The sequence below is a fragment of the Antechinus flavipes genome, chromosome 2, assembly GCF_016432865.1.
Source record: "Antechinus flavipes isolate AdamAnt ecotype Samford, QLD, Australia chromosome 2, AdamAnt_v2, whole genome shotgun sequence".
Lineage (NCBI taxonomy): Eukaryota > Metazoa > Chordata > Mammalia > Dasyuromorphia > Dasyuridae > Antechinus > Antechinus flavipes.
This window is the reverse complement of record NC_067399.1, coordinates 189,228,963-189,245,314: the sequence shown is the minus strand read 5'-3', so window position 1 is coordinate 189,245,314 and position 16,352 is coordinate 189,228,963.

The following is a 16,352-nucleotide window of genomic DNA, read 5'->3' as shown; positions in this document are numbered from 1 at the left end:
GACAGACACAGACAGTGTAAGAGACAATAAAGACTTTGGACTATTCTTGTCCATTCTCATGATATTTATCCTGCTGAGATCAAGGACATTCCAGAGGACCTCCAGAAAGCTAGTCCAGACATTACAATCTTAGGCAGTTTTCCTAACTTTGTTCAACTGTAGAATGAGGGTTTGGGGCTCTATGGCTTTTTAGATCCTTTTTAAGTACAAAAATCTAAATACTAAGACAAAAACCTTTCCAATTTGATAATAACTGCCAAAGATTCAATTCTATTCATATAACTTCATCAATCCATGATTGCCTTTATACCACAGTGAGGCATCTAGGTAGGACATAAGTTGATGCATATATATATAGTAGATATACATAAAGGCCAGTGTTGTAAAGAGAATAGGACAATATTGACATTTGGTAGCATTTGCACAAGCAAATCACACTCTCTGTACTCTCTGCAATCCCTTTAAACTCTAAATCACAAATGAATTACTAATGTGCATCACTAAAAGAAGTCACGTCAGTGAAACTGAAGATCTGGAAAAAATAATAATGCTCACATATATATAGCATAAATTACAACCATAGCTAGTATTTTTACAACTTTCAGCTATGCAATGCCTTAACTCATTTGATTCTCACAAAAATCCAATGACATAAATTATATTATAATCTTCATTTTAAAGATAAGGAAATTGAGGTTTAGAGAGATTCAGTGCTTGGCCCATGATCAGCTAGTATAAAATAAATTAAGGTTTTCGTTGCCTTTGCCACCAAGTTGCCAATACACATTTATAGAGATTTTAGCATATACTGAGATTACTTATGTCATTAAGGAAATCATTTGGTAAAAGAAGTATACATTTAAAAAGAGATTTTTTTTCTTGGTTCAGAAATCACCTTCAGAATTTTCCAACTATCCTATTCTCCCTATTTCCAGTTGAAAACTATTCTTTCCTAAAAAAGAGAGATTAAAGGAATTAGATTAGGTCATGAGGAAACCAAATTATCACACTTTGCCAATGATATGATGGTATACTAAGAGAACCATAAGAATCAACTAATAAACTATTAGAAATAATCCACAATTTTAGCAAAGTTGCAGGACACAAAATAAATTCACATAAATCATCAGCATTTTTATACATCACTAACAAAATCCAATAGCAAGAGATACAAAGGGAAATTCCACTTAAAATAACTGTCTATAGTATAAAATATTTGGGAATCTATCTGCCAAAGGAAAATCAGGAACTATATGAGCAAAACTACAAAACACTTTCCACATAAATTAAGTCAGATCTAAACAATTGGGAAAATATCAAGTGCTCTTGGATAGATCAGGCGAATATAATAAAGATGACAATAGTACCTAAACTTATCTATTTATTTATTGGTATACCAATCAAACTCCCAAGAAACTATTTTACTGACCTAGGAAAAAACATAAACAAAATTCATCTAGAAGAACAAAAGGTCAAGAATTTCAAAGGAATTAATGAAGATAAAAGCAAATGAAGGTGGCCTAGCTGTACCAGATCTAAAACTATATTATAAAGCAGCAGTCATCAAAACCTTTTGGTATTGGCTAAGAAATAGAGACGCTGATCATTGGAATAGGTTAGATTCACAGAACAAAATAGTCAATCACTATAGCAAACTAGTGTTTGACAAACTCAAAGACCCCAATTTTGGGGATAAGAATTCACTATTTGACAAAAATTGCTGGGAAAATTGAAAACTAGTATGGAACAAAAGAGGCATTGACCCATACCTAGCACCAAATATCAAAATAAGGTCAAAATTAGTTCATGATCTAAGCATAAAGAATGTTATTATAAACAAATTAGAAGAATGTAGCAGAGTTTACCTGTCAGGTCTATGGAGGAGAAAGGAATTTGTGACCAAAGAAGAACTAGAGATCATTATTGATCACAAAAAAGACTGTTTTGATTATATTAAGTTAAAAAGTTTTTGTACAAACAAAACAATGCAGACAAGATTAGAAGGGAATCAATAAACTGGGAAAAACCATTTTTATATTCAAAGATTCTGTCAAAACCTTTCTCACTTCTCAAATATATAGAGAATTGACTCAAATTTATAAGAATTCAAGCTGTTCTCCAATTGATAAATGGTCAAAGTATATGGACAGTTTTCAGATGGAGAAACTGAAATTATTTGTAGTCATATGAAAAAGTGTTTCAAATCATTATTGGTAAGAGAAATGAAAATTAATACAACTCTGAGATATCACTACACAGCTCTCAGGTTGGCTAAGATGACAGGAAAAGATTATGACAAATGTTAGAGGGGATGTGGAAAAACTAGAACACTGATACATTGTTGGTGGAATTGTGAATGGATCCAACCATTCTGCAGAGCAATTTGGAACTATGCTCAAAAAGTTATCAAACTGTGCATACCCTGTGACCCAACAATGTTTTCACTGGTCTAATATCCCAAAGAGATCTTAAAGGAGGGAAAGAGATCCACATGTGCAAAAATGTTTGTGGCAGCCCTTTTTGTAATGACAAGAAACTGGAAACTGAATGGATGCCTATCAATTGGAGAAGGCTGAATAAATTATGATATTTGAATGTTATGGAACTTTATTGTTCTCTAAGAAATGACCAGCAAGATGATTTCAGAGATACCTGGAGAGATTTACATGCACTGACACTGCCTTGAAATGAGCAGAATCAGAAGATCATTATATACAGCAAAAATAAGACTAAATGATGATCAATTCTGATGGGCATGGCTCTCTTCAACAGTGAGATGATTCAAACCAATTCCAATTTTTCATTGATGAAGAGAGCCATTTACACCCAGGAAGAGGAATGTGGGAACTGAGTGTGGACCACAACATAGCATTCTCACTCTTTCCATTGTTTGCTTGCATTTTGTTTTCTTTCCCAGTTTTTTTTTTCCTTTCTTGATCTGCTTTTTCTTGTGCAGCAAGATAACTATATACATATGTATACATATTTTGGATTTAACATATATTTTAACATATGTAATATGTATTTGGACTACCTGTCATTTAGGGTTGGGGGGAAAGAGGGGATAATTTGGAACAGAAGGCTTTTCAAGACTCAATGTTGAAAAATTACCCATGCATATGTTTTGTAAATAAACAGCTTTAATAAAATAAAAAATATATTAAAAAGAAAATTATTCTTTCCTCCTCAAATTTCATATAGATAGTTCTTTCCTCCTCCTCCTTATCCTCCTCCTTTTTCTTCTCCTTATCCTCCTCCTTTTTCTTCTTCTTCTCCTTTTTATCTTCTACTTCTTCTTTGTCCTGCACACAAAATTGTTGGAATCCTTACTAACTGCTAACTAATTAGAGTTGATCTAATCTTACAAGAAGATGTTTTGGGCAGAACCTGAAACAAGGTACTAAGTAGAACTAATTAATATAAGGCTTGTGTTCACACCTTTACTCATTGGAGTTCAATGAGTTCACACCTCCCTTGAAGCTCTTTGGGCCAGAGAGCACTATGGGAGAAAACCCATAATCCCTCTCTCTCGTATCCCACAATTCCTCCTTCTTGGATAAAATAAACAGACAGAGGCCCTCGGTCAGATTTCAGTGGAGTTATGCCAGAAGCCCTCTCTCCGAGGCGAGGCAAGAGAGAATACATTTTTCCTCTTGGCTGGCTGGTGGCAGATGAAGTTCTTGAGAGTGAAGAAGCTACAAGTCGAGATTTCACCGGAATGACATGAAGAATGGAGCTGGCTGAAGGCTGAAGAAAGCAGAGGCAGAGGCTGAAGGACCAGACCTTTGGATTTGGTGACATTCGGAGAGAGCTCTTGGAACCAAGCAGAGAGATAGGCCTCTAAGCTAACCGGGCTATATTGGAGATAATAAAAGATCTGAACTTTTATCACCTGGCTGCGTTTTGAGAAGAAAAAGCTCACCACATTTTGGCGCCCAAACAGGGACCGATTCAGATCCATCTGAACTAGATCACAACCGAACAGGGACCGATTCAGATCCATCTGAACTAGATCACAACACAAAATGATGGAAATGAAACATTCCCTACCCTCAAGAAGTTTACATTTTCTAAAAATGTACACTCCTTCCTTATTCAATCCACCTAAATGTATTTTTTCTATTAGCTTATACCAATATCAAGGGAATATTGTGATAATTTGTAAAGAAGAAAAAAAGTCAAGGATATTATCCTCAATTGTAAGTAAACCAGTGCCTCAGAAGTATATAGTTGGTCATGCTTTGCCAAAATTCTTTGATATACTCTTATAAGCCCTTATTCTGAATGTAGTTCCTTCTACTATATATAATATATTATATATGTGTATGTACATATATATATGTATATATATACATTATATAGACATTATATACATATATATAGACATTATCTGTCTGTAGGACTTCATGAATTTTACAATGAATATGATGTTATATTAGATGCTATAGAAGATATGAGTGAGATACTAGTTCCTGCCCTCAAGGAGTTTATAATCTGCTGGGGACACAAGACACATATATCAATTAATGAACACAATGATAATTACAAAAAGTTTATCATTACAAAAAGGGAACAAATGCTGAGTGCTAAAGTAAACAGGATATAGAATTAAGAAAAGAGCACAATATTGAGTTAGAGAACCTAAATCCAAAACTGGTTTTATTATTACTAGGATCGTCTCAGGGATGTCATGCCAATTCCTCAGATTTTACTTTTTCTCCTTTGTAAAATAAAAAAGATATGATTTAAAGATGTTTTCTAATTCCAGAATATGTATTTTCCTTAAAAGATTCTGTATTCTTCTACAATTTTCTATTCTCAGCTAACCTTCTGTGAAGTTTTTCATTACAGAAATGAACTCAGAAATACTGAGTGAATACCTCCAGATACACTTCCCTTTCTGCATTTACCTCTACTGGCAATAAAGGCAATTACATAGTGCAATAGATAGAGCTCCAGTCCTAGAGGCAGGAAGACCTGAGTTCAAATTCAGTTTCAAAATTTCACTAGCTCTTTGAACCTGGGCAAGTTTCTGCCAGACCCGACAAATTAGTTATCTATCACATGCAACATTCCAATTGTATTTCTGAAAAAAATTAATCCTTTTTGCTTCAGTTTTCTATCTGTGAAATGTACTGAATAACAAATGGCAAACCACTCAAGTACTTTTGACAAGAAAATACTAAATGAGTTACAAAGAGTCAACCTCAAATGAAAGTGATCTGTCCCATCCTTAAATTTGCCTTAACATTTTGCCTGGATTTCTATTCTGACTCTACCATATTCTATATTATTTTATTCATATTTGCATATGTGCTATATTTAAATCCCACCCCCATGCCCTGGACAAGGCCAGCTTTTTACCATTAGTAGAATGAAACCTGATTAAGGTCAAAGACTTCATCTTCCCAACTGCTTAGTATTGAACACAGTATATCTAGAATATAATACATTTTCCTGAACTGAATTTAAATCAATTAAAAATCTTCTAATAGAGAAGCATTGGATAGAGAGAGATAATAGAACTATCTTTTCACAAAGTACCTTTATTTGAGGACATCAGAATACTTTTCTGAATTTAATTTTCTTATCATCCTTCTAAGTCAAGGAAGAAGTGCCTATTATTAGTTCAATTCCACTAATAGGAAGAATAAAAAACTCAAGGATGCTAAATTACTTTCTTATTGGGGATCACTGAGTAAATGATCTGGGGAGGGACACAGTTCTGGCTTTCTCCCAATTCAAGACTCAAGCTATAATAGTTTGCACAACCTTTTTTTATCTTTTTGCAACAATCTCTAAATTTAGGAATTTGACAAATGTTTTCAGAAATACAATTGGAATGCTGCATGAAATAGATAACTAATTTGTCCTTTCTGATAAGAAGTTTAGAGAATATCCTGAGCTGTCATCCAGAAAAACTGATTCTTTGGAGCAAGAGTAACTAAGTGTTTTTTGTTTGTTTGTTTGTTTTGTGTTTTGTTGTTGTTTTTGCTTGGTTGTATTTTTGTTATGTTTTATTTTGTTTTAGTTCTGAAGTATTTCTTAAGGGGATTATTACTTTAGAGACTATATCCCAAAGGCAGCCTGAAGCAGGGAAGGAGTTAGGTCTGTATATGGGTGTATTTCTATTAGCTGAAGAAAGGAAAATCAAGTTTTATAAAACACACTTACTGGAGTTGCTATTAAACGCTGTAATTACTTTTTCGTTCAGAAAGAGCACTTTACGAGCATCTAACATCCAGTAACTAGAGTCATATTAAGAAATCTGTTTCCCCTAGTGCTGCAACAAGCCCAGCTGCTGATCATTAACTATTTCCATGCAGATGGAAAGAAAAGCACAAGGGCTAAGAGTATCACACTCTGTCATTTTGATTTAGTTCTTGTAACCAAGAGCAAGAGTTTAGATATATCTAGAAAATTATGATCCCTTCCCAATAATTTCCTCTTATGAGCACAAACAAAAACTCATATTTTCACTTTGAGATTTTTTTCAGATGTACACAAAGCTGTCGAAATGTGAAGGGCAGAACTTTCTAGAGATAAAACAAGTTCCCAGATGTGATTTGTACTTGTATTGGAAGTATAGAGGCTGATGATCAATGAAGTTAGACTCCTGCATAGTTCCTAAGACAATTAAATTTGTAGAAAAGATGATTCAATCTTTATAATTAGAGACTAAATCTCCAAGGTGGAGTACCTCTTTCAACATGTGTCTTCTCCTGTACATCTGAGAAGTAAGGGCTGATAAATCTTTTAATTTTATTTTCTTTTCTTTGTGAAAAATAGTGCTAGTGTAGACTATTGTAGACTTGACTTTAAAGAGTCAAAGAATGTTAGAAGTATATACAAAGGGAAATATACTCCTTAATAAATGTTAATTGACAATTAATTCCCTAGGACAGAAATGACCTTCCCCTCACATTTACCATAGCACTTTGTTTTGTTTTTATTTTCTGATGCTTTAATCATATAAAAATCTTTATTGTAGCTATTATTGTGGCTTCTATCTTTCTCCACACTAAATTCTGAACTCAATGAAGACAAGAACTCTGTCCCTAGTTTCCACTAAAGTATTCTCACATAATAGGGATTCAGCAAATATATGGGTAATGTTTATTCAACTAATGAAATGGTTTTCAAAATGTCCAGAATACCCCAGAAGAAGATTAATGATCTCAGTTCTAGAATGTCCCTTCTTGGTTCTGAAAACTGGTATTCCCTCATTAAATAAGTTCTTTCTAAGTAATATGTAAGACTCTGTGTTAAATATAGTCATGAATGAGCTACAGTTCTTATACTTCAGATGCTTATAATCTAATCAAGAAGTTAAACAAGTTGACAAACAAACATGGATTCAAGGCAGAATGCATAAAGGACGATGTGAATAATATAAATAAAATACTATGGATGTCAAATGAGGTCCAGATTATTTTCAAATGGGCTGATTAATGAAGAGTTCATGTAAAAGATGAAATTTAGGCTGGATACAGAAGGATGAGAAAAATTGCTACTAATAAACTATGTTACATTTTAGCTGAATATCCTATTAATGCAGCCATGATTTCTCCTCTTCTCTAACTCCCAAGAACTTTTCCTTGAATAGTGTAATAATACTCATATATGTAGTTCTCCATAAATTTGCACTATAGTCTTTGAATTTCAGACAGATCTCAGATTCTTCATTGTTTTTCAATATTTTTAAATGACATTTTAAAGTTAAAAATGTTTAAATTCTTGAAAAAAATGCTTTATAAGATAAAAAATGCATATATGTTCTCATCAATCCATTAATACCTTAGATATTTCTTAAACTCTCACTACATATCTAGCACTGTGTTATTCATTAATGGATATACAAAACTATTAGATGTGCTATAATGAAATGGGGTAGAGAAAATACTGGATTCTAGTTACAGGAATTCAGATTATTATATGGACTTGATTTAAACTGGGCCTGAAAGAATAGGTAAGATTTAGAAAAGCTTTCCCAAAAAGGAAACAACATACAAAAGTGAGAATAAGTTATATTGAAAAACATTCTACCCAGCTCTTCTATCAGTAGATCTGCTAGTCCAGAGGTCCAATAGCATAACTGCATGTAAAAACATGAGGATAAATTGAGAGATTCATAGAATACTAATCCTGGAATAGAAGTTACCAAAAAGATCTGGTTTAACATTCTCGTGTATAAAAGAAATTAAGGACCAGGGAGGATCAAAGGATTTAAAGCTGTAAAATTGTCATAGAAAACTTATAATACAGAAAATTTCATTTTAAAGAGAAGAAACTAGTGCACCAGCAGCTTGATGCAGCAGAAGGAACACCAAATTTGGAATCAAAGCATCTTTATTGAGATCCTTGCTCTGTTAGTTACTACCTGTGTGACCTTAGGGACATTTTTTTTTTTTGCTTCACTTTCCTCATTAATCAAATGAAAGGGTTAGATTAAATTAAGACCTTACTAGCTCTAGTTCTTTGAATATATACTCAAAGACTGGAAATTTCACACAGCTAAGAACCAATAGAAGAAGAGTTTGAACCTAGATTTTCTGATGACTACTCTAGTGTTATTTTCACTACACAATGCAGCTTATGTGTCTGGAATTTAATATATGCATATGAGAGCAGCTTTAATAAAGTAGAAAATTTGACCTTGAAAGCACGGTAGAGGAGTTATAACTTGTATCTATAGAAAATAAAAAGCCATTGTAAATTCTTGAGAAAGCAAATGACGTGATCAAAGTGGTATGTAAGGACTGTTTTACTTTAGTACTACTAGTGCAAGTCTGGCTATAATATTAAGGTTCAATACTAATAGGGGTATTGTACAATGAAAAGTATATGGGTCAGAGGACCTGGGTTCAAAGCTTTTCTCTCTGACATGTTTGTCCTTTGTTTTCAAAGAGAACCAATGACATCATGAATGATACATGAATTAGATTTAAATGAGGTGAGTTGCACAAAGTTGTCATTTTCATTCCCTCTTTGTCATCAAAGACCAGTGCTAAAATAAAAGTCAGGTGATAGCCTGAGATGCAGTGGATGATCTCAGTGTCTTTGATGTTTGACAAAGCTTTAAGTACTCCCCAAATTGTTTTCATTGTCCATTGTCCATAGGCACCTCCCCCCAAACTCACTGATGAGTTTGTGGCCTATTAGTTATATTCAATGTGATTTAATCTTTCTACTGAGATGATATACCAGGATATACTCACTGCAAATGCTATAGCTTCTTGAATGAACAAATAAAAATTGACTGCCAGGTAGACACTAAGGGTAAATGAGCAGTGCTAAAAGGGGCTAGTTTTCCTTGAAAATTCATATATACCTGACAGTTACTGTATATATGACATTATGTAGGTAGATAAACTTTCCTGCACCTCAGTGTCTTCATCTATAAAATGAGAGTATTAAACTAGATGACCTCTGAGTTCTCTTTCTTTTCTTTATCTATGTTCCTAGAGCAGTAAAGAGCTCCTACCCTTAGATACTGGTCATGAATTTTAGATAAATATATAGTAGACAGATATTAAAAAACACCAAGAGGAAAGAGGTAGACTGAATATCTGATGAAAAATAAGGATAAGTTAATGATGACTTCAAGATATTCAATCCTGGATGAGAAATTGGTTGGTTGTAACAGTAACAAAGATAATTTAGGAAAATGAAACTGTTTGGGAAAGAGGTAATAAATTTAATTTTATTGCCTTTGGCAACTGTAGTGTTATTATTACTTTATAAGTTTAGTCTAGTGAGATATCTTTTAAAGGATATATTCAGAATTCAAAGGAATAGAACTATCATTAAGATGTACTAGCACTAGGTGGCAGAAGGTACATTGACTACATGGTTTGAACTGAAAGACTTATTGTTTATTTTTACCTGAGATTGAATTCAATCCAAGAAACATTTTTAGGTTTCTAATATGTGCAAGGCCTCGGGGATACAAAAATAAAGGGAGCAATGCATTTTCCATCAAAGAGTTTACCTACAAATTGAGAAAGACAGTATTTATACCCGTACCTGTGTACATATGTGTATACATGTATGTATATGTATGAGATAATTGAAAAAGGGAGAGAACACTAATAACTTTGTAGAGGTAAAATGTTCCTTGGAGGAATTAACATTTGAAATTACCTTTAGGGGAGGAAGAGCCAAGATGGTGGAGTAGATGAGTCATAATGTGAGCTACTCTGAGCTTCCCACAAAAAAAAAAAAAAAAAAACCACCACCACAACAACAAAAAACAAACAAACAAACAAACAACAACAACAACAACAACAACAACAACAAAAAAAAAAAAAAAAAAAAAACAGCAGATTAAGCCTCTGAACTGGTTTGGGAATGACAGAACCCACAAATATTTGGAGTACAGAAATTTTCAGAAGAAGATACTTTGAGAGAACTTCAGAAAAGGTTTGTTTCAATCAAACAGGGGGGGAGGCTGCCAATCTCAGACTGCAGCACAGGGAGTGCAGGGAAGGCTCTTTGGCTACTCGTTTTGGTTACAAGCCAGTGGTTCAGAGATTTGCTGTAAGACACCCAAAGCAAATACAAAAGGCAAATTATGAGCTCCTAAACTCCAGAACACAGGACTTGGCCATGTTACCCAGTGCATAGAAGTTAGTCAGAAACACTGGTCTCAGAGCAAACTAAAGTGTCTGTCATTCCTTTGCCTAAAACTTCAGCACTTAAAAAAAAGAGTAAAAAGGCAAAAAGAATTCTGACCATAGACAGCTTTTGTGAAAAGAGAGAAGAAAAGACATTAAAACCTGAGGTTTCTAAAGGCAAATCAAGTCTAGATGAAGCTCCAAAAGGTGATATGAGTTGATCCCCATTTCACAAGGCTCTCTTGGAAGAATTCAGAAAGGATTTTAAAAGAGAGTTAGGAGGAAAATGGGGAAAAGAAATGAAATCTTTACAAGAGGTATGGAAAAGGAAAAACAGAAATTATCAGAAGAAAATTCCTTAAAAATAGATATGATAAAATGGGAAAAGCATATAACTCCTTACAAAGTAGATTTGATGAAATGGAAAAGGCAAACAACTCCATACAAAACAGATTTGATGAAATGGGAAAAATATCACTCCTTACAAAATACATATGAAAAAGAAATCAATTTGTTGAAAAATAGAATTTATGAAGTGGAAAAAACTGCAATGAACAAAACAGTCCAAATACAAAAAGATCTAAAAAGGTAGGTGAAGAAAGTAATTCACAAAAAAATTAGACTAGAACAAATGGAAATGAATGACTCAATAAGACATCAACAATCAGTCAAACAAAACCAAAAAATGAAAAAAAAAAAAAGAAAAGAAAAGAAAACAATGTAAAATACCTCATTAGAAAAACAATTGACCTGGAAAACAGATTTAGAAGAGAAAACATAAGGATTGTTGAACTTCCTAAAAATCATGAGGAAAAAAACAAAGCCTGGACATCATCTTTCAGGAAATCAAAGAAAGCTGCCCTGATATCCTTGAACCAGAAAGGAAAATAGCCATTGAAAGAATTCCCCGATTACCTCCTGAAAGAGACCTTCAAATGAAAACTCCAAGGAATATCATAGCTAAATTTCAGAATTATCTAACCAAGAAAAATATACTGCAAGCAGTCAGAAAGAAGTAATTAAATCAAGGAACCACAATCAGGACTACCTAGGACCTAGCACCATCTACATTAAAGGAATGAAGGACTTGGAATCTGATATCCCAAAAGGCAAAGAAGGTTGGATTGCAGCCAATAATCAACTATCCAGTAAAACTGAGCATTAGCTTTCAGGAAAAGAGAGGGACATTCAATGATAAAGGTGAATTTCATTTATTTCTGATGAAAAGACCAGAGACAAACAAAAAATCTGATCTCCAAATACAAAAATCAAGAAAAGCATAAAAAAGTAAAAAGGAAAGAACTCTTGAGACTATATCTCTGTTATACTTAGAGAGAACAGGTATAATTTCATTTTGATATGATAATATAAAAGAGAAACTGGAAAGGGGATTATACTGGAAAAAGAGGAAAATAGAGATGAAATTACTTCTCATGAAAACCAAAAAAATCTATTGTATTTGAAGGAAGGAAGGGAGGAGGATGAACATTGTATAAATCTTACTCTCAAGATATTTGGTTCAAAGAGAGAATATTAGAAATGTTTGGTTTCACATAGAAACTTGTCTCACCTTACAGGGAAGTGAGAAAGGAAAGGGAAAAGGAAAGGCAGAAGTAAAAAGAAGGGAAAACATAAGTAATCAGGGAAAGCTATAAGAAAGGAGGAGGTAATGTAAATGGAGAGGACTATTTGAGGGAGATGGTCAGACACAAAATATGGGGAGGAGGGAAAGGAGAAAAAGAAAGACAAAAGCATAAGTAGGGCTAAATAAGATGATGGAAATTCAGAATTAGTCATTTTAACTGTGAATGTGAATGTCATGAACTCTCCTTTAAAATGGAAAAAGATAGCAGATTGGATGGAATGCCAGAATCCTACAATATGTTGTTTACAGGGAGCACATTTAAAGCAGAGTGATACATTTAGAGTAAAAGTAAAAGGCTGGAACAGAATCTATTATGCTTCAGCTGAAGTAAAAAAAAAAAAAAAAAAAGCAAGTGTAACAATCCTGATCTCAGATCAAGCAAAAACAAAAATAGGTCTAATTAAAAGAGAAAAGAAAGGAAACTATGTCTTCCTAAAGGGCACCATAGATAATAAACTAATATAAATACTAAATATACATACACAAAGTGATCCAGAAACCATATTCCTAGAGGAGAAATTAAGAGAGCTGCAAAAAGAAATAGACAGGAAAACTATACTAGTGAGGAATGTCAACTTTGCTCTCTCAAAACTAGAAAAATCAAACCACAAAATAAATAAGAAAGAAGTTAAGGAAGTAAATGGAATTTTAGAAAAGTTAAGTATGATAGATCTTTGGAGAAAACTGAATGGAAACAAAAAAAGATTATACTTTTTTTCTTGGTGGTTCATGGAAATTATACAAAAATTGACTATGTATTTAGGGCATAAAAAAACTTAAAATCAAATTTAGAAATTTAGAAAAATACTAAATACATTTTTTTCAGATCATGAAGCAGTAAATATCATATGCACTAAAAAACCAGGGGAAATTAGACCAAAAATTAATTGGAATCTAATCTAATCCTAAAGAAAGAATGTGTGAAACTACTAATCACAGAAACAATAATTTCATCCAAGAGAATGACAAAAATGAGACAACATACCAAAATTTGTGGAATGCAAACAAATTGGTTATAAGAAGAAATTTCATATCTGTAGATGCTTATTTGCACAAAATAGAGAAAGAGAAGATCAATGAATTGGGCTTACTACTAAAAAAAAGTCAGAAAAAGAACTCATTAAAACCCCCCAATTAAATATTAAATCTAAAATTCTGAAAATAAAATGGGAGATTAATAAAATTTTAAAAATAAAACCTATTGAATTAATAAATAAAATTAAGAGTTGGTTTTATGAAAAAAGCAATAGATAAACCTAGAGTTAATTTGATTAGAAAAAGGAAAGAAGAAAATCAAATTGTTAGTCTCAGAAATGAAAAAGGAGAACTTTTCACCAATGAAGAGGAAATTAGAACAACAATTAGGAATTATTTTGCCCAACTCTATGTCAATAAATTTGATAATCTAAGTGAAATGGAGGAATGCCTATACAAACATAGATTGCCCAGATTAATAGAAGAGGAAATAAATTCCTTCAATAATCCCATTTTACAAAAAGAAATAGAAAAACATATTAATCAACTACCTAAGAAAATTATTTAGGGTTAGACGGATTTATATGTGAATTCTGCCAAGCATTTAAAGAAAAATTAACTCCAATACTATACAAACTATTTGAAAAATAATAGGTAAAGAAGGAAACTTACCAAATTCTTTTTATGACAAAGATATGATGCTATACCTAAACCAAATAGGGTGGAAAAGAGAAAAAATATATATAGACCAATTTCCTTAATGAATATTGATGCAAAAATCTTAAATAAAATCTTAGCAAAGAGATTACAGAAAGTTATCCCAGAGATAATATACCATGACCAAGTAGGATTTATGGCAGAAAAGCAGGACTAGTTCAATGTTAGGAAAACTCTAATGTTCTTTCTTCAGTTTTCTTGGGGGTCTCTGGGGCAGCCTTCTTTTTAGTTCAGTAATCATCACAAGAGGAGACAGGGGTTAATGTCCAAATCCTTTATTATCACTTTCATAGTCTTATCTCCTTTCCTGGGGCCCAGTTAGCTTTCTTAAAGGCCTTCTGGAGTCTTGATTTCAGTGGAGAAAAGAAACTAAAGAGGTGGTTTGAGATGGGATGAATGAATCTGGGTCCAAGGGCTTGTGCTTCAGCTTCCAGCTCACTTGTCTTCTCTAGCTCTCACTGAATGAATCTAGCTGAGGCTCCCAGCTTATATGCTTTACATTGAGTATAAACCAATCATTATATCACTAGGAAAACATTATCTATTGTAAGATTAAATCAATCATACTGAACTCAGAGAACTATTAAGCACCATGTTAAACTAGATAATCATTGTCTCATCAATTCCACTTAATTATTACCTTGTAAAAATCCTTGTTTGAAGTTCAAAGTTCTGGGCCATAATAGGAAACTATTAGCATAATTGACTATATCAATAACCAAACTAACAAAAACCATATGATTATCTTAATAGATACAGAAAAAGCATTTGATAAAATTCAACACCCATTCCTACTTTAAAAAAAAAAAAACACTAGAGAGTATAGGAATAAATGGAGTTTTCCTTAAAATGATCAGTAGCATTGATTTAAAACCATTAGCAAGCATCATATGTAGTGGGGACAACGTAGAATCAATCTCAATAAGATCAGAGTGACACAAGGTTGTCCATGATCACCATTACTATTTAATATTGCATTAGAAATGTTAGCTTTAGGAATAATAGTTGACAAAGAGATTAAAGGAATTAGAAATAGCTAAGAAAAAAACCAAATTATCACATTTTGCAGATGATATGATGGTGTACTTAGAGAATCCTAGAGAATCAATTAAAAACTATTAGAAACAATGCACAACTTTAGCAAAGTTGCAAGATACAAAATAAATCCACATAAATCATCAGCATTTTTTATATATTACCAACAAAGTCCTACAACAAGAGATACAGAAAAAAAATTCCATTCAAAATAAATGTTGATATTATAAAACATTTGGCAATCTATCTGCCAAGGAAAAGTCAGGAACTATATGAACACAACTACAAAACACTTTCCACACAAATAAAGTCACATCTAATCAGTTGGAAAAATATCAAGTGCTCTTGGGTAGGATGAGCTAATATAATAAAAATGATAATAATACTATCTAAATTTATCTATTTATTTAGTGCTATATCAATCAAACTCCCAAGGCATTATTTTACAGATCTAGGAAAGTTCATCTGGAAGAACAATTTCAAGGGACTTAACGAAAAAAAAAATGCCAATGAAGGTGACCTAGCTATGCCAAACCTAAAACTATATTATAAAGTAGCAGTCATCAAAATCATTCTGTACTGGCTAAGAAATAGAATAGTTGATGAGTGGAATAGGTTAGTATCACAAGAAAAAATAATCAACAACTATAGAAATCTAGTGTTTGACAAACCCAAAGACCCCCACCTTTGGGGCTAAGAACTCACTATTTGACAAAAACTGCTGGGAAAATTGGAAACTAGTATGGACAAAACTAGGCATTGATCCATACCTAATACCACATATCAAGAAAAGGTCAAAACAGGTTCATGATTTAGACATAAAGAAAGATTTAATAAGCAAATTAGAAGAATATGTGACAGTTTACCTCTCAGATCTGTGGAGAAGGAAGAAATTTGTGTCCAAAGAAGTAGAACTCAGAATTGAACAACAAATTAAATAATTTTGATTATATTAAGTTAAAAAGTTTTTGTACAAACAAAACTAATGCAGACATGATTAGAAGGAAAGCAATAATGGGAAAGCATTTTTACATTTAAGTGTTCTGATAAGGCCTCATTTCTAAGATATATAGAGAATTGATTTAAATCTATAAAAATTCAAGCCATTCTCCAAATGATAAATGGTCAAAGGATATGAACTTATACTTTTCAGATGAAGAAAAAAAAAAAAACCTTTTCTAATCATATGAAAAGGTGTTTCAAATCACTATTGATCAGAGAAATGCAAATTAAGATGACTCTGACATACTACATACCTCACAGATTAACTAAGATGACAGGAAAAGATAATGACAAATGTTGGAAGGGATGTGGGAAAATTGGGACACTAATACATTGTTGGTGGAACTGCAAATGGACAGACC